The sequence below is a fragment of the Entelurus aequoreus genome, linkage group LG05, assembly GCF_033978785.1.
Source record: "Entelurus aequoreus isolate RoL-2023_Sb linkage group LG05, RoL_Eaeq_v1.1, whole genome shotgun sequence".
NCBI classification, from domain to species: Eukaryota; Metazoa; Chordata; class Actinopteri; order Syngnathiformes; family Syngnathidae; genus Entelurus; species Entelurus aequoreus.
In genome coordinates, this window is record NC_084735.1 from 74,559,309 (window position 1) to 74,579,436 (window position 20,128).

The window sequence follows — 20,128 nt, forward strand, 5'->3', positions numbered from 1 at the left end:
TAGCATGCCGACATTAGCATGCCATTTTTTATGCTAACATCTTAGTTAATATTTTATGTTTAAACCTAAAATCCATGGATTTTGATAATCGGCGCCATCTTGCAATATGCTAACTGTACTGTTTTTTGTTTTTTTTGCTGCAGCTGTTACATATACTGTAATTTTGTACATGGTAATTGGGATGCACCTGTCTGCAGATCCTACAGCAAGCTTTGTAATCTACACGGTCTTTTCCAACTAATAACACTACCTACAAGGGTGTGTGATTCCACCCAATCAACCATAGATCTCATTCTCACTTCAGACCGGCCTAAAATAAAAAATAGTGGGGTCATGATCTGTGGTCTTAGCGACCACTATCTAACCTTCTGCACCCGCAAAATAGCTAAACCCAAAGCCAACGGCCACATAACAGCCCAATCCAGATCCCTTAAAAAATACTCCAGTGATAATTTCAACCTAAAATTAGGTGAGTGGGACTGGTCCCCTGTGCTCACAAGCAACTTGGTTGATGATGCTTGGGATCGCTTCAAAACAGCGTTCCTAACGATACTAAATGACATGGCTCCCGTGAAAACAGTCAGGATCAAAGCCCGCTCTGAACCATGGATGAATCCGGACCTATTAGCTGCCATAAAAGACAGACAGAAAATACTCCGAATACCAAAAGTGCAAAACCGAAGTAGACAAAAAACCCAATAATAACCTCAAATCACTGCATTCAACACTCAAAAAGCAATGCAATAAATTAAGAAATAAGACAACCAACCTGACTAAATCCTTAAAAAAAAATTACATTAACGACAAAATAGAGGAAAGCACAAATAAGCCACGTGAGTTCTGGAAAATCCTCAACAATCAGCTTCCTGGTTGCAGCCAGAAACTAAAAACCAGACTCACCAACATCAACATCAAGGAGGGTGACTCCCTCATTACAGACAAAATGGAGGTAGTAAGCAGACTTAACACCTTTTTCACCAGCATAGCCACAACTCTAGTGAACAAGCTGTCCCACCACTCTGGTCGCTTTGGTGTAGAACACATTAAAGCCTTCTACAGAAAGCTAGGAGTATCCAACAACGATTTCAAATTAGAAATGGTCTCAGCTGACGAGGTGCTTAAAAATTTGAGCGCGCTCCACCCAAACAAGGCCACCGGCCTTGACAATATCCCCTCCAGATTCCTCAGGGACTCTGCCACCACCATTGCCCCAATCATCACGCACATAATAAACCTCTCAATTACACAAGACCAAGTACCAAAAGATTTCAAAATAGCAAGAGTAACTCCGCTCTTTAAAAAAGGAAGCAAATTTGAACCTGGCAACTACCGACCTGTTTCTATTCTCAGTTCCATTTCGAAAGTAATGGAAAAAATAGTTTATGAACAGGTCGATAGTTACCTTGCCACTAATAAACTCCTGTACCAATTCCAATCCGGCTTCAGAACTAACCACTCCACTGACACATGCCTTCTCTATCTGACCGACCACATCAAACATGAGGCGGACGCAGGCAAATACTGCGGCATTGTCATGCTGGACCTTCAGAGGGCCTTTGACACCGTTAATTACGCTATACTGTTGGATAAGCTCAGAGCAATCGGATTTGACAAAACCTCATCGAGCTGGATGCAATCTTACTTGGAGGGGAGGAAACAGGTGGTAGAGGTGAACGGCACCATGTCCCCCCCCCCCTCTCAGTAAGCTGTGGAGTCCCCCAAGGCAGTATATTAGGGCCTTTACTGTTCCTAATATACGTAAACGACTTGTCATCAGCATGCGACTGTGAATTGTTTTTGTTTGCGGATGACTCGGCCCTGCTGGTATCCGGCAAGGACAAGTCACAGGTGGAGAAAATCCTCAGTGCTGAACTCTGTAGAATTTGCACCTGGCTCGCTGACAACAAGCTATCCATACACTTGGGTAAAACGAAATCCATCCTATTTGGGTCCCACATCAACCTTAAGAAAGTCAATGACTTCACTATAAAAGTGGGTGACATTGTTATCACCAGGAAATATGAAGTCACCTACCTAGGTTCCATTCTAGAGGCTAACCTTTCCTGTGATAAAATGGCAACCAAGGTAATCAAAAAGGTCAACCAACGAACAAGATTTCTCTACAGAATCTCCTCTCTGGTCAACAAAAGCACCATGAAGATTCTAGCGGGAACTCTCATTCAACCCTTTTTCGATTACGCATGCACCTCCTGGTACCCTAGCACCTCCAAAACCCTCAAATCTAGACTCCAAACATCCCAGAACAAGCTAGTCAGATTACTTCTAGACCTCCACCCCAGATCACACCTCACTCCTACCCACTTCTCCAAAGTGGGCTGGCTCAGGGTGGAGGACAGAGTAAAACAACTTGCACTGAGCCTAGTCTATAAAATCCGCTACACCTCCCTGATACCGAAGTACATGTCAAACTACTTCCGCCATAACCACAACACCAGAGGGAGCTCCACAAACCACGTTAAACCCAGATTCCGATCTAACAAAGGTCTTAACTCATTCTCTTTCTATGCCACATCAATATGGAATGCACTCCCAACAGGTGTAAAAGAAAGGGCATCTCTATCCTCCTTCAAAACCGCACTAAAAGAACACCTCCAGGCAACTTCAACCCTAAACTAACACCTTCCATTCCATAACATACCTCTTCGGATTGTAAATAATCAAATGTAAATAATCAAATATAGACACTTTTTCTTATACTTTCTGATCTCTCTCTCTGTGTCCACTAATTGCTGTACATATCCTACCAAGTCAGTTCTACACTGTTTCAATGTCCATTTCTCTGATGATGCAATTGTTGATGACTGAAGTGTTGATACCAACAAAACCTAATCCCCCGACCCCCCCCCCATATCCCACACCCCGGATTGTAAATAATGCAAATAATTCAATGTATATACTCTGATGATTATCTTGTGTGATGACTGTATTATGATCATAGTATATATCTGTATCATGAATCAATGGATTAAGTGGACCTCGACTTAAACAAGTTGAAAAACTTATTCGGGTGTTACCATTTAGTGGTCAATTGTACGGAATATGTACTTCACTGTGCAATCTACTAATACAAGTTTCAATCAATCAATCAATCAATCAATCAATCAATCAATCAATATATATTACATAAAAATATAATATCATATAATAATATAATATATCAGTATATATTTTATATATATATATATATATATATATATATATATATATATATATATATATATATATATATATATATATATATATATATATATATATATATATATATATATATATATATATATATATATATATATATGCGGTCCTCTCCAAGGTTTCTCATAGTCATTCACATCGACGTCCCTTGTGTGGGCTCTGTGCCGAGGATGTCGTTGTGGCTTGTGCAGCCCTTTGAGACTTTTGTGATTTAGGGCTATATAAATAAACATTGATTGATTGTTTGATTGATTGATTGATATAATATATACTGTATTAATATAATAAGTAAATATTACATATGTTATATTTTATATTGTTACTATAATAAATGTTCAGTCTACTTAATACCTGCATTAACATAAATATATTTATGTTATTTATATATTATATATATATTATATATATATTATATTATATTATTTACTTATTTATATTTATTATTGTCTATTGTGAGCGAACTGTGGTGCTGAATTTCCCCCAGGGATCAATAAAGTACTTTCTATTCTATTCTATTCTATCCTTTCCATCCTTACCCTTTCCATCATTTGAAACTGAGCTACTGTGTGGAACAATTTCCCTTGTGGATCAATAAAGTTTGTCTAAGTCTAAGTCTAAGTCTAAGTTAGCATGAAAACCTTGTTATGTTATTATTTTAGCTATTTCTTTTCATTACTTGGTGCCATCTTGCAAGTATAACAACAGTTTTTATGTTAGCACGCTAATCTTAGCCTGCTCACATTTTATTCTATTTTAGTAAGTGTCTATGTTTTAACCTAAAAGTCAAGGATTTTCTTACTTGGTGACATCATGTCAAGTATGGCAACTGCTTCTTTGTTGGCGTGCTAACAGTAAATTATTATTATGCTAACATTAGCATGCACATTATTTTGTACGTCATTTTATATTTTTAAACCTACAAGTCACCTATCCTGTTTGTGATTTTCATGGACAGGATTTCTAGGCGGAGTCGTGGCCATGGCGGAGAGGGTATACGTCTCGGGGGGGCTAAGGGTTGCGGGTTGGTTATTCCCCAGGAGGAAGTCGCAAATGTTGCTCTGGAGAGGGAAGTCTGGGGGTCTCTGCTTGAGCTGCTGTCCCCGCGACCCGATTCCGGATAAGCGGTTGAAGATGGATGGATGAAGTCAGATTTCATTAATTGGCACCATCTTGTTTTTATGTAAGCATGTTAATGTTAGCATGATAATATTTTATGCTTGCATTTTAGCGCACTTGTTTATGTTTAAAGGAGCCATATGTAATCATTTCATGTCAGGTCATCATTAAATGTCAAAAATCATTAATAAATCATATTATTTTCAAATACCTCTATAACTGATAACGATAGTTCATAGGGCTGTGAATCTTTGGGTGTCCCACGATTCGATTCAATATCGATTCTTGGGGTCACGATTCGATTCAAAATCGATTTTTTTTTCAATTCAACACGATTCTCGATTCAAAAACGATTTTTTTCCCGCTTCAAAAGGATTCTTTATTCATTCAATACATAGGATTTTAGCAGGATCTACCCCAGTCTGCTGATATGCAAGCAGAGTTGTAGATTTTTGTAAAAAGCTTTTATAATTGTAAAGGACAATGTTTTATCAACTGATTGCAATAATATACATTTTTTTAAACTATTAAATGAAACAAAAATATGACTTATTTTATTTTTGTGAAAATATTGGACACAGTGTGTTGTCAAGCTTATGAGATGCGATGCAAGTGTAAGCCACTGTGACACTATTGTTCTTTTTTTAAATTTTTTATAAATGTCTAATGATAATGTCAATGAGGAATTTTTAATCACTGCTATGTTGAAATTGTAACTAATATTGATACTGTTGTTGATAATATTCATTTTTGTTTCACTACTTTTGGTTTGTTCTGTGTCGTGTTTGTGTCTCCTCTTAATTGCTCTGTTTATTGCAGTTCTGAGTGTTGCTGGGTCAGGTTTGGTTTTGGAATTGGATTGCATTGTTATGGTATTGCTGTGTATTGTTTTGTTGGATTGATTAATTAAAAAAAAAAAACATTTTTAAAAATAAAAAAATAAAAAAATCGATTTTTAAAAAAATGATAATCGATTCTGAATCGCACAACGTGAGAATCGCGATTAGCAGACCCATTAAAATTTCCATGGAAATGTTCTAGTTCAAATTGTTAAACAACAAAACGTGACTAAAACCAAACTCCATTCTTTGGTTAACCTTACTGGAAAAATGTATTTTCATAAATAAATGATTATTAACAGGAACAGTAAGAGGCCATGCAAATTACAACCACGTTAATAAACATGCTTCCAAAGATAATCGAGACGTAGAAATAGAGGAAAAAACATGTAGAAGAAAGCACACAACTTTCACAGGGAGGCGGTGAGGAGGGGTGCACTGGAGGGGGAGGATGGGAATGTTATCTGCAGGGGTCACAAAGGTCAGGCGAGAACCTTCAACTCACTTCCTGTTCCTGCTGCTGCCGACATGACAACAACAACCTTCCTCTGGAATTTAAACGCATCCTCCCAACTCCCAAACATTCGTCATCTACAGGTTTTTTTCCCCACATATTTAACGAAGTTCGACTGGATGTTTTTTGCGTATGGAATTTTTGGCATGCGCTCAAGCATGCATCTGCTGCGTTCAAGGACACGGATACAAAAAAGAAAAAAAAGGCACATCTGCTTGCAACATGTTCCCACCCTCTTTGAAACCTCAAAGAGAATTTTTGACTTCACGTTGTTTGCACATGATAGAATATAGAAATAAAACAATGACTAAATTTGATCATGTTTTTTATTAATTTTTTTATTCATGAAAAAGTCTTAAAGATAAAAAAAAGTAAGCGAGCATGTACTTATGTTTACAATTTATTTTCAATTTGATGACATGTTGTTTTCATTCAGCAGAATAAATTGTAATAACATTTTGCACCCCACAAATTTTCAGTAGTTTGTTTATTTTATTTTGTTTAAAAAAACCGTGTATATGGTCATTTATATGTTATTCAACTTGATGATGATGATGATGGCAATTATTGACTTCATTAGTTTTATTTAAAAAAAAAAAAAAAAAAAAAAATATATATATATATATACATACATATACATATATGTACATATATATATATATATATATATATATATATATATATATATATATATATATATATATATATATATATATATATATATATATATATATATATATATACATATATATATATATATACATACATATACATATATGTACATATATATATATATATATATATATAAGTATATATATATATATATTGGTAATATATATATATATATATATATATATATATATATATATATATATATATATATATATATATATATATATATATATATATATATATATATATATATATTACCAATTTTATTTGATGACATCCATTAATATTATTCAATTAACAAAACATGCACATTAGCTTATTAGCTTGTAAGAATTAATAAAAGAACATGGAATACACAATAACTGTAGCAATTTCAGGGAAGTGAACCATTAACTCATAAAAATATAAAAATGATGTAAAAATATCTATATATATTTTTTTTTTACAATTTAAATGTTTTACAATGTTATTTCAATTGTTGGTATCATCTTTATTTTATTATCCTGACTGTATTTATCATATGTTGTCCTATTTTCAGTTTAATTATTATACTAAAAAATTATTTCAATAATATATTTCAATATATGATTTGATACATATTTTTTTTTATTTTTATTTTTTAAATGTAATTGTTATTAAAATAAACATTTTAAATTAATTAAACATATTTGATACAACAGCAACATCATATTCAAAATCTTAAAATGGTTACTGGCATTCATTTTTAACAATAAAACACTTTTTTTAAGTTATCACTAGAAACATGTCAACTACATTGAATATAAATATCTAAACTTGTTCATAAATATTATTCATGCATGGGATTGGTATCAAATGTGGTACTTTTACAGGTAACAAGTGAATTCTGTCGTTACTACAGAGTACCAATTTGCATGAAATCAAACGGGAAAAACTGGCATATTCTGGGTAATATTAACATTTACCATGCCAACAAAGCAAGCATACCTGATAGAAATCCCTCGAAAGTAAGGCTTCACTTTTCAAAATGCGCTAGCACGATGCTAATGCTAATGTGAAATGGATATGCCATACACATTTGTTGTTTTTATTATTTAAATTGTTTTTGGATTTAATTTATTATTTTATCTTTTGTTATTTGATATGCTTTCAATGTATTTACTTTTTATTGTTTATTTTATGTGGGGCACTTTGAAAACAGTTTTGTTAATAATGCTATATAAATAAAGTGGATTGGATTGGATGCATATTACTGATTAGCATTAGCGATAAGGCTGCACAAAAAATAAATTCACATCTGAATCGGCCTTCTTATTTACCCCGAATATAAATTCATACTTTAAATTTTTTAAATTTTTTTTATAGGACTCAATTTTTAGAAATACGTTTTTGTCCATCTCCATGCAATGATAAGGAACCTTTCTAACCTGTAACGTGTTTTGAAAAAGTATACCAAATAATTCATTGTGAGAATCTGTTTGAATCGAGAATTGTGTTGAACAGAGAATCGAATCGTCACCCCAAGAATCGGATTGGGATCAAATCGTTAGGTGCCCAAAGATTCACACCCCTATCAGCAATTTTACATGGCAATTTCACCTCCAAATTTGGTAACTAAAACTACAAAATCCAAAACCAGTGAAGTTGGCACGTTGTGTAAATGGTAAATAAAAACAAAATACAATGATTTGCAAATCCTTTTCAACCTATATTCAATTGAATAGACTGCAAAGACAAGATATTTAACGTTAGGAATGGAAAACGTTGTTATTTTTTGCAAATATTATCTCATTCGGAATTTAATACCTGCAACATGTTTTAAAAAAGCTGGCACAAGTGGCAAAAAAGACTGAGAAAGTTGACTAATGCTCATCAAACACTTATTTGGAACATCCCACAGGTGAACAGGCTAATTGGGAACAGGTGGGTGCCATGATTAGGTATAAAAGCAGCTTCCATGAAATGCTCAGTCATTCACAAACAAGGATGGGGCGAGGGTCACCACTTTGTGAACAAATGCGCGAGCAAATTGTCAAACAGTTTAAGAACATTTCTCAACCAGCTATTGCAAGGAATTTAGGGATTTCACCTTCTACGGTCCGTAATATCATCAAAAGGTTCAGAGAATCTGGAGAAATCACTGCATGTAAGCGATGATATTACGGACCTTCGATCCCTCAGGCGGTACTGCATCTAAAAGCGACATTGGTGTGGAAAGGATATCACCACATGGGCTCAGGAACACTTCCGAAAACCACTGTCAGTAACTACAGTTTGTCGCTACATCTGTAAGTGCAAGTTAAAACTCTACTATGCACAGCGACAGCCATTTATCAACAACACCCAGAAACGCTGCCGGCTTCACTGGGCCCGAGCTCATCTAAGATGAACTGATGCGAAGTGTAAAAGTGTTTTGTGGTCTGACGAGTCCACATTTCAAGTTGTCTTTGGAAACTGTAGACGTGGTGTCCTCCTGAACAAGGAGGAAAAGAACCATCCGGACTGTTCTAGGCGTAAAGTTGAAAAGCCAGCATCTGTGATGGTATGGGGGTGTATTCGTGCCCAAGGCATGGGTAACTTACACATCTGTGAAGTCACCATTAATGCTGAAAGGCACATACAGGTTTTGGAGCAACATATGTAGCCATCCAAGCAACGTTACCATGGACGCCCCTGCTTATTTCAGCAAGACAATGCCAAGCCACGTGTTACAACAGCATGGCTTCATAGTAAAAGAGTGCGGGTACTAGACTGGCCTGCCTGTAGTCCAGACCTGCCTCCCATTGAAAATGTGTGGCGCATTATGAAGCCTAAAATACCACAACGGAGACCCCCGGACTGTTGAACAACTTAAGCTGTAAATCAAGCAAGAATGGGAAAGAATTCCACCTGAAAAGCTTCAAAAATGTGTCTCCTCAGTTCCCAAACGTTTACTGAGTGTTGTTAAAAGGAAAGGCCATGTAACACAGTGGTAATAAAAATGCCCCTGTGCCAACCTTTTTGTAATGTGTTGCTGTCGTTAAATTCTAAGTTACAGATTATTTGAAATAACAACAACAAGTTTCTCATTTCCAACATTAAATATCTTGTCTTTGCAGTCTATTCAATTGAATATAAGTTGAAAAGGATTTGCAAATCATTGTATTCTGTTTTTATTTACGATTTACACAACGTGCCAACTTCACTGGTTTTGGCTTTTGTACATGTGAAAGGTACCCATCCCTACATTGATAATAAAACCATACACAAGTGCAAGTTAAACCCAAAAATAAATCAGCTTTATTGGAAAAAAAACATGTGTATTAACTTTTAAACAATTAGTACTATGCATTTACCTTCACTGATTGGCTGCGAGAAATCACATGGTCCTACTGCCTTATAGGAAGACGTTTTGTTCAACTGCGCTTACTGAAGGTGGTTTTCCGCCCTATAAAAATCTACCTTTTTTATCTCCATAGCTTTTATTTAGATAAAGAAAATGTAGGTCAAGACTTGTAGTTTTTATTACTTCACAAATGTGATCCATCACGTGCATCAATGCGCGCACACACACACACACACACCCACACACACACACACACACTCAGGGATGTTCAGCGTGCATCCTGTAGAGGATGCAGAAAGGAAGTGATTGAATAATTCAGCATATTTCCTGAGCTGTAATGGCTCAGTGTGCTGCTGATGGCACTGTGCTGCATGCTCAGTCATGGGGTTAAGTGCTGCGTCTTCATCCGTCCAGCTTTGGAGCTTCACTTTATTATATTAATAATGATAGTATAGTGGCCTGGTGTGAGCTACTGTATCAAAGGCCCCAAATGGCAGCGTGAAAGTATATTTTGTACTTTTTTCATGTGTAGTCTGCAGCAATGAAGACAAAAAATGATTATTTCACGGCATATTTACAAAAAGAAAAAGAAATAAATGCCTAGCAGGCTAGAGAATGTCTCACTCCTGACTCCAGATGAGGGATCGACCGATTATCGACGCCGATATTTGGCATTTTGATGTACCAATACACAATAATATAATCTATAATGGATATATAATGTTATATAAATACAAAACCCAAAACCAGTGAAGTTGGCACGTTGTGTAAATGGTAAATAAAAACAGAATACAATGATTTGCAAATCCTTTTCAACCTATATATAATTGAATAGACTGCCAAGACAAGATATTTAACATTCAAACTGGAAAACTTTGTTATTTTTTGCAAATATTAGCTCATTTGGCATTTGATGCCTGCAACATGTTTCAAAAAAGCTGGCACAAGTGGCAAAAAAGACTGACAAAGGTGAGGAATGCTCATCAAACACTTATTTGGAACATCCCACAGGTGAACAGGGTAATTGGGAACAGGTGGGTGCCGTGATTGGGTATAAAAGCAGCTTCCATTAAATGTTCAGTCATTCACAAACAAGGATGGGGCGAGGGTCACCACTTTGTGAACGAATGTGTGAGCAAATTGTCGGACAGTTTAAGAACAACATTTCTCAACCAGCTATTGCAAGGAATTTAGGGATTTCACCATTTATGGTCCGTAATATCATCAAAAGGTTCAGAGAATCTGGAGAAATCACTGCAAGGCCGAAAACCAACATCGAATGGCCGTGACCTTCGACCCCTTAGACGGTACTGCATCAAAAAGCGACATCAGTGTGTAAAGGATATCACCACATGGGCTCAAGAACACTTCAGAAAACCACTGTCAGTAACTACAGTTGGTCGCTATATCTGTAATTGCAAGTTAAAACTCTACTATGCAAAGCGAAAGCCATTTATCAACAACACCCAGAAACGCCGCCGGCTTTGTTGGGCCCGAGCTCATCTAAGATGGATTGATGCAAAGTGGAAAAGTGTTCTGTGGTCTGACGAGTCCACATTTCAAATTGTTTTTGGAAACTGTGGACGTTGTGTTCTCCAGACTAAAGAGGAAAAGAACCGGACTGTTATAGACGCAAAGTTCAAAAGCCAGCATCTGTGAAGTGTTGCTGCCATTAAAAGTTGTGAAGTTAATGATTGTTTGCAAAAAAAATTTAAGTTTCTTAGTTCGAACATTTAATTATTGTCTTTGAAGTCTATTCGATTGAATATAAGTTCAAAAGGATTTGCACATCCTTTGTATTATTTTTTATTTATGATTTACACAACGTGCCAACTTCACTGGTTTTGGGTTTTGTACAATAATTTAAAATAATAATAATTCAAGACGAAGCAATTTCTGTAGAAATTGCGTGTGAATGCTACAATGTTGAAGCTGAACTGAAATGCTGATGGAATGTAGAATGAATGTAAGATTAGTTCGAATGTAAAAATGGAATGAATGCTGTAATCATTGGAATGTTGACGAGCTAACGCTGAACTGATATGCAAGTGGACTGCAAAAATGGAATAAAGGTCAAATTGATTAAAAGTTAAAAACGGTTTAAAAGTTGAAGAGCAGAAACCTTACTGAAATTTAGTACGCATCTTGAAATGCTAACTGTTGGTATAGCTAGATGAGTAAGCATAGTTCAAAGAGGATACAAATCTACAAATAGGATACAAATAATGTATAACATTCGCTGAAATGTTAGTAGACAAAGTTAGTATGCTAACAACAGAACAGCTAGCACACTTCTAAGATGGCGAAAAGTAACAAAGTCCGTGTCGATTTGACTAAAAAGTACAAAGTTAGCTTAAATGCTTGCAAACAAATGCCAACATTAGCATGATAACAGGGGAACAGCTAGCATACTCCTAAGATATATATATATATATATATATATATATATATATATATATATATATATATATATATATATATATATATATATATATATATATATATATATATATATATATATATATATACTGTATGTAGCTCGGTTGCTAGAGCGGACATGCCAGCAACTAAAGGGTTCCAAGTTCGACCCCCATTCAGCCATCCTGGTCACTGCCGTTCTGTCCTTGGGAAAGGCACTATGTACATTTTCAGAATGTGCTTGGTTTTAGGCCAAAGTAAAACAAAGAAAACAATCTGCAGTTGTCATCGTTGCATTCTTAAGTTATTATGACATGATTTTACCAGTCCGGTCCACGTGGGAATACATGTTTCTTCATGCGTCCCCTGAGCTGAACTAAGTTTGACACCCCTTAGGCCTTAGGCTAGGATCCTGTTCGTGGACTTCAGCTCTGCATTTAACACTATCATCCCGGATACCCTGCACCGCAAAACTCACCCCACTCACAATGCTGGCCTTTGCCTGTCAGTGGATCTCCAATTTCCTGACTGAGCAGGTAACACTGGGGAGCATCACATCCAGCACCCGGACAATCAGTACAGGCACTGATTATTTTGCAGTATGTTTTAGAAAAAAACAGCCAGAAAGACTTTCAAATGGCCTTTTGTGAGCTACTTAGGGTACAATATGTCTATTTAATAAAGTGTATTTTGCACATTGCTGATATATTTTCTGCAATGATGGTACGATTAAAACGCCAATTAGAAAATTCACATGTTACAGTGTATTTTATACAAAACCTAAAACCAGTGAAGTTGGCACATTGTGTAAATGGTAAATAAAAACAGAATACAATGATTTGTGAATCCTTTTCAACCTATAATCAATTGAATAGACTGCAAAGACAAGATACTTAACGTTCGAACTGGTAAACTTTGTTATTTTTTCGCAAATATTAGCTCATTTGGAATTTGATGCCTGCAACATGTTTCAAAAAAGCTGGCACAAGTGGCAAAAAAGACCGAGAACGTTGAGGAATGCTCATCAAGCACTTATTTGGAACATCCCACAGGTGAACAGGGTAATTGGGAACAGGTGGGTATAAAAGCAGCTTCCATGAAATGCTCAGGCGTTCACAAACAAGGTTGGGGCGAGGGTCACCACTTTGTGAACAAATGCGTGAGCAAATTGTCGAACAATTTAAGAACAACATTTCTTAATGAGCTATTGCAAGGAATTTAGGGATTTCACCATCTACGGTCCGTAATATCATCAAACGGTTCAGATAATCTGGACAAAATCCCTGCACGTAAGCAGCAATGCCGAAAACCTTCGATCCCTCAGGTGGTACTGCATGAAAAACCGACATCAGTGTGTAAAGGATATCACAACATGGGCTCAGGAACACTGCAGAAAACCACTGTCAGTAACTACAGTTCCTCGCTAAATCTGTAAGTGCAAGTTAAAACTCTACTGTGCAAAACCAAAGCCATTTATCAACAACACCCGGAAAAGCCGCCGGCTTTGCTTGGTCCGAGCTTATCTAAGATGGACTGATGCAAAGTGGAAAAATGTTCTGTGGTCTGTGGAGTCCACAATTCAAATTGTTTTTGGAAACTGTGGACGTCGTGTCCTCTGGACCAAAGAGGAAAAGAACCATCCGGACTGTTATAGGAAGACGGTACGTGACATTAGACACAAAAAAGATCTTCGGGCCCTTTCATACACACATTGGCAGCCATAAATAGCAGCCTGATTGACAACCACGGCCAGGTGTGGCCAGGCTGCCAATCAGTGGCAGGTGAGGAGGAAAAGCACTCAGGGAGACATGCAGGAAATGGAACCAAAATAAGAGCGCTGACCAGGAAACAAGTGCAGATAACTTGGAAACAAGACGTGACGTGACAGATCGTCACAATTAGGTGCATTTTGCAAAGTTTGTATGTATTTTCTACTCCACCAGCAACATTAAAATTAATACATTGCATAATTGCATGCTGACTCTTTAAGAATTGAAATCAAATATATGAAAAATTACCTTAATTGCCTTTTACTTTTGTCTTATTCTATTTTGCCTTCGTTATGCTTTTACTTAACCCTTGAGTCACCTTTGACCAAAAAACGAAAATTTTCAGCATTTTTGTTTCACCCCATTTAAAAATTTAAATCAGTTAAATTTAAAAGGTGAGCGGGCTGACATTTGGCCACATAGTTTTGAACAAGTTTATCTTCAAAATGGCATCATGGAACTTTTTGCAAAGTTATTCCATATAGGAGATATTCATTCACTTTGCCAATTTTGGTCGCCCATTGACCCCCATTGTAACACATATTTTTCAATATAGTGAAAACCTGACATTTTATAACGCTTTCACCACAAATACAAAATAGATCTAAACAGCTCCCTTTGAAATACAAGGAAACATTGTTTTGGGTGTAATTACACTTATCAACCACTAGTTATTGCAAGATACACAGTGTTTTGCATAGTAGTTCATTCAAATTGAAGAATGTGCTAACAAACAACATAAATATAATAAACAATGATGGTGGTGTGAGTATGAGGGGCCGTTAGGGAAATTATTCAGAATGACCTCTTGCATACGCTACTGAAATGCTCACATACACTACTAAAATCCTTTATTACACACTACTGAATTTTTTCTCTCTCATAAACACTACTGAAATTGTTTTCTCTCACACACTACTAAAATCCTTTTATACACTACTGTATATCTTTCACATACACTACTGAATTTTGTTTCTCTCACACACACTACTAAAATCCTATTAGAAACAACTAAAATCCTTTCATACACACTACTGAAAACCTTTCACACACACTGCTTATTTTTTTTTCTCCCATACACATTACTGAAATCCTCTCATACCACTAAAATCCTCTCATACACACAACTGAATTTTTCTCTCTCACACACAGTACTAAAATCAATTTATACACACTACTGAAAACCTTTCACAAACACTACTGAATTTTTTTTCTCTCATACACATTATTGAAATCCTTTCATACACACTACTTCGAATAATTTCAGTAGCGTGTGAGAGATAATTTCAACAGTGTGTGTAGGAAAATGTTGGTATTGTGTGAGTGTGTTTCAGTAGTGTGCATGAGAGAAAAAATGTCAGTAATGTTTGTGAAAGGTTTTCAGTAGTGTGTATGAGAGGATTTTAATAGTGTGTGTGAGAGGATTTCTGTATTGTGTGTGAGGGAAAATAATTTCAGTAGTGTGAATGAGAGGATTTCAGTAGTGTATGTGAGAGAATGTTTGTGTGACAGCATTTCAGTTGTATGTAAGAGGTCATTCTGAATAATATCCCTAACGGACCCTCATACCACTAAACCACTGAATGACGGCAGATTATGTGGTTATGTAACTTCAAATGCATAGATTCTTTATCGTTATTTGCGTTAAAACAAATGTTCAGTTTCAGCAAAAATATGTGCCGATACTTTCCACCCATTTTCTACTGCTTGTCCCTTTCCGGGTTGCCGGGGTGGGTGGCGGAGCTTATCCCAGCAACATTACAAATATATAAAGTCTTTATATCTATGGATAGGTCTGAAGCTGTTGAAAAATTTAAAGCGTTGAAAGATTTTTTTAAATAACAATACATGAATTACTTCTAACACTTTTTTGAGTGCATCCGCTTGACGTAGTCTTGAATGATTGTCGACTCAAGAGTTAAAGATGCTATTGATCTTGCACGTGCATATGTACAAAGATTTTTTTTTCTTCTTACAAACTGCACAACAAAGTGGGAGTTTTGTGTCTGTATTCTGGGACAGGGGGCAGGAAATCCATGGCCCCTGCAGGCAGAATGTGAGGGGTGTGTGTTTTATATTTAGTGGTTAGTTCCAGGAAGCAGGATGACACTTGTTAAATGTTACTGAGAGCCTTGTGGCTTTAACCCAGGTTCCCACTTTCCCACAGTCCAGGACGGAAATGGCCGGATGGAGGCCCTGTCCCCTGGTGGCGTCCACGCTAAGAACTATGGGTAAAGTCCAGACAGACTCCAGTGGGAGTGTAGATGGGTCACAGTGCAACATACTTGTTTACTGTTCTTTCACTGGTTATCACTGACTCTTTATGACATTGCAGAATCCTTTTATGTTTTTTTTTTTTTTTACTTACTTAATAACTTGTTTAAGAATTCATTTAAGATCTGTCATGGATCCGTTTTTCAAATCTAATATGAATGTAATTATTTGATTCAAATTGGTTGTTGGTAATAACTTGCATATGTTGTCTGTTTTACCACATTTTTATACACCATACATTTTATTGATCCGTCCACCAGCTTGTCAAATTTTTAGACTATTTAGATTCCTTAGTACCCGCAGGTAAATTTGGGTCGCAGTGAGAGAGAGTCATACAAAACAATATAATAAATCAATGCAAAATTATAAAAAAAAAAAAAAAAAAAAAAAAAGGTAAATTAAAGTCTCATAAAATAAAGATGGTACTTGTTTTTCTCAATGTCCTTTACAATGGCTAATAAATAACATGTATTGTTTTATTTATTTATAATTAAGTCATCTGGCAGCTGGAAAAGATACTAAATGGGGTTGTAGCTCCCTCTGCTGGTCTAATAGAAAACCCTTAAATGCTTCAGAGTTTAATACAGTTTTTAAACTGTATACAAAATAATTACAACATTGTATTTAGATGCATTTGTATGTAATGTTATATTATTTGAGTTGAGTTTATTATTGTGGTAGTAGCTTGCATTAGTGTACTACAGCAATGCAATATGAGTCAAATAATATTATAATAAATACATAATATAATACAACTACTCCTACTGTATAATACATTGGTTAAATTCCAAATGATTTTGAACTGCAATAATATTTTGACCCACAAGATGTCAGTGTTGGAACACTGTTGCCAGTTTAAAGAGACATTTCAGACACTCACCAAAGCGCTCACTACCTACAGGATGTATGTTTTCATGCAATTATTAGCAATAATAGCAACAACAAGTCATGTGACGCTTTATTTTCCATGTACACATATAGTTTCCCAGTTGTTCCAAAAGGCAGGTGAGGTGAATATTGAAGGAAACCTACAATAACCTAACAATAGTAACAATAATACACACACTGTTTAATGAATACCACTTTTTTTTTTAAAAAAATATATATATATATATATATATATATATATATATATATATATATATATATATATATATATATATATATATATATATATATATATATATATATTTTTTTTTAAGTGGTATTTAATAAAAAGTGTGTGTATTATTATGTTTGCCAGCGACTCAGTCCACTATTAATAAATAAGTCCAGATAAATGTAATATTCAGATTTGCTCCATGCAGCTCATGCAAGAGTCACTGGAAATTGTACTAATAACATGTGAACCCCAAGTGCAGCCTGTCTTTCTCGCGCATGCACGCACACGCAAGGCAGGGGCAGCAAAGTCAGAGGCTGATCAATAAAGAGCGCTGAGGGAGGTTAGCTGTCACTCATCAGTGTCTGACATCTGCAATGGAGGATCCCTCAGGTCTGTGATACCGTCACTGACTCACTCACTGGTGGGTAATAGAAATATGTCCACCAAGAAGTCCTTATCTTTTGTGGATTAGAGACAAAACAATTAAAGGCCTACTGAAAGCCACTACTACCGACCATGCGGTCTGATAGTTTATATATCAATGATGAAATCTTAACATTGCAACACATGCCAATATGGCCGGGTTAACTTATAAAGTGCAATTTTAAATTTCCCGGGAAATATCCGGCTGAAAACGTCTCGGTATGATGACGTTTCCGCGTGACGTCACGGATTGAACGGAAGTATTTGGACACCATTGTGTCCCAATACAAACAACGTCTGTTTTCATCGAAAAATTCCACAGCATTCTGGACATCTGTGTGGGTGAATCTTTTCCAATTTGTTTAAAGAACAATGGAGACAGCAAAGAAGAAAGCTGTAGGTGGGATCGGTGTATTAGCAGCTGGCTACAGCAACACAACCAGGAGGACTTTGAGTTGGATAGCAGACGCGCTATCCAACGCTAGCCGCCGACCGCACCGATGATCGGGTGAAGTCCTTCGTTGCGCCGTCGATCGCTGGAACGCAGGTGAGCACGGGTGGAGATGAGCAGATGAGGGCTGGCGTAGGTGGAGAGCTAATGTTTTTAGCATAGCTCTGTCGAGGTCCCGTAGCTAAGTTAGCTTCAATGGCGTCGTTAGCAACAGCATTGCTAGGCTTTGCCAGGCTGGACAGCATTAACCGTGTGGTTACAGGTCCAGGGTTTGGTTTGGTGTCTCCTGATAGTAGAAGTTATAGTACCCGGTAGTATTGTTGATCTTCTGTCTATCCTTCCAGTCAGGGGCATGTTTCTTCTGTTTCTATCCGCAGTTAAGCACGATGCTATCACGATAGCTCCGAAGCTAAAGTGCTTCACCGATGTATTGTCGTGGAGATAAAAGTCACTGTGAATGACCATTTTGCGTTCTCGACTCTCATTTTCAAGAGGATATAGTATCCGAGGTGGTTTAAAATACAAATCCGTGATCCACAATAGAAAAAGGAGAAAGTGTGGAATCCAATGAGCCCTTGTACCTAAGTTACGGTCAGAGCGAAAAAAGATACACCCTGGCGTCCTGCACTGCACTCTAGTCCTTCACTCTCACTTTCCTCATCCACAAATCTTTCATCCTCGCTCAAATTAATGGGGTAATCGTCGCTTTCTCGGTCCGAATCGCTCTCGCTGCTGGTGTAAACAATGTGCAGATGTAAGGAGCTCTTCAACCTGTGACGTCATGCTACTTCCGGTACAGGCAAGGCTTTTTTTTATCAGCGACCAAAAGTTGTGAACTTTATCGACGATGTTCTCTACTAAATTTTTTCAGCAAAAATATGGTAATATCGCGAAATGATCAAGTATGACACATAGAATGGACCTGCATATCCCGTTTAAATAAGACAATTTCATTTCAGTAGGCTTTTAAGGCTTGGCACAATTGGGTATGGACAGTGGTGTGCCGTCAGGGCCAGCAAGGCCTTCTCTGCAGGCCTAACATAACCAGAAATCATGATCATAATTAAACAAAAAAGTATTTTTTAACTCTCTCCCTAAATATCTAAAAGTATTCATATTCTCTTCATGTCATATTATGCTCCTTCCAGTTTGTTGTTTTTAGGTTAGAGTTTGTATCCAATCAGAATTCAGCTAACTTATGTTGCCATGCTGTACGAAATCTGCCCGGGCCTTCAGAATCAACAATGCAGGCGTCCGTGCACTGTAAGTGAACAGGGACATACAGTTGATAGACAGGGAGCACTTTTAAAACCGACACACAGTCAATTTGAAAAAAATCCCTCCTTTTTGGGACCACCCTAATTTTGATAGATTTCACCACCAGGGGTGCAAATGAGACATTCACTATTAGATGCAATGCTTTTCCGTATTGGGACCATGATTTATGTCCTAACTTGTTCACCGGTCCTCATATGGACGGTACTTTTCCTTATTGATGTCTCAAGATGGGTAGAAATACAAGAACACACACGCACACACACACACACACACACTCTCTTGTATTTGTTACCTTCTTGAGACCTCGGAAAAATGCCGACCTTTTTAAAACCACCCTTTCTAGATATATAAAGATTTGTATTTACAACATTAATAATATATACAAAAAAAGGTAAGCTTTTAGTAAATTTTTTATTTATTTTTTGTTTGTAATTGGTTTTTAATCTTCATTGTTTACTTCAAGTTATTACAGTATGTCTCTGCATTCATATATATATATATTTTTAATTAATTTTGGCCAAAGGGGGCGCATTTCAATTTCTTACACACACTTGTTATTACTTATGTTGGCCAGAGCGCGAGCACTTAAACATTTTACACACTTTTGTTATTTCATATGTTGACCAGAGGGGGAGCACTTCTAAAACCGACACAGTCAATTTGAAAAAAATCCCTCCTTTTTGGGGACCACCCTAATTTTGATGGATTTCCCCACCAGGGGTGCAAATGAGACATTCTCTATTGAATGCAATGGT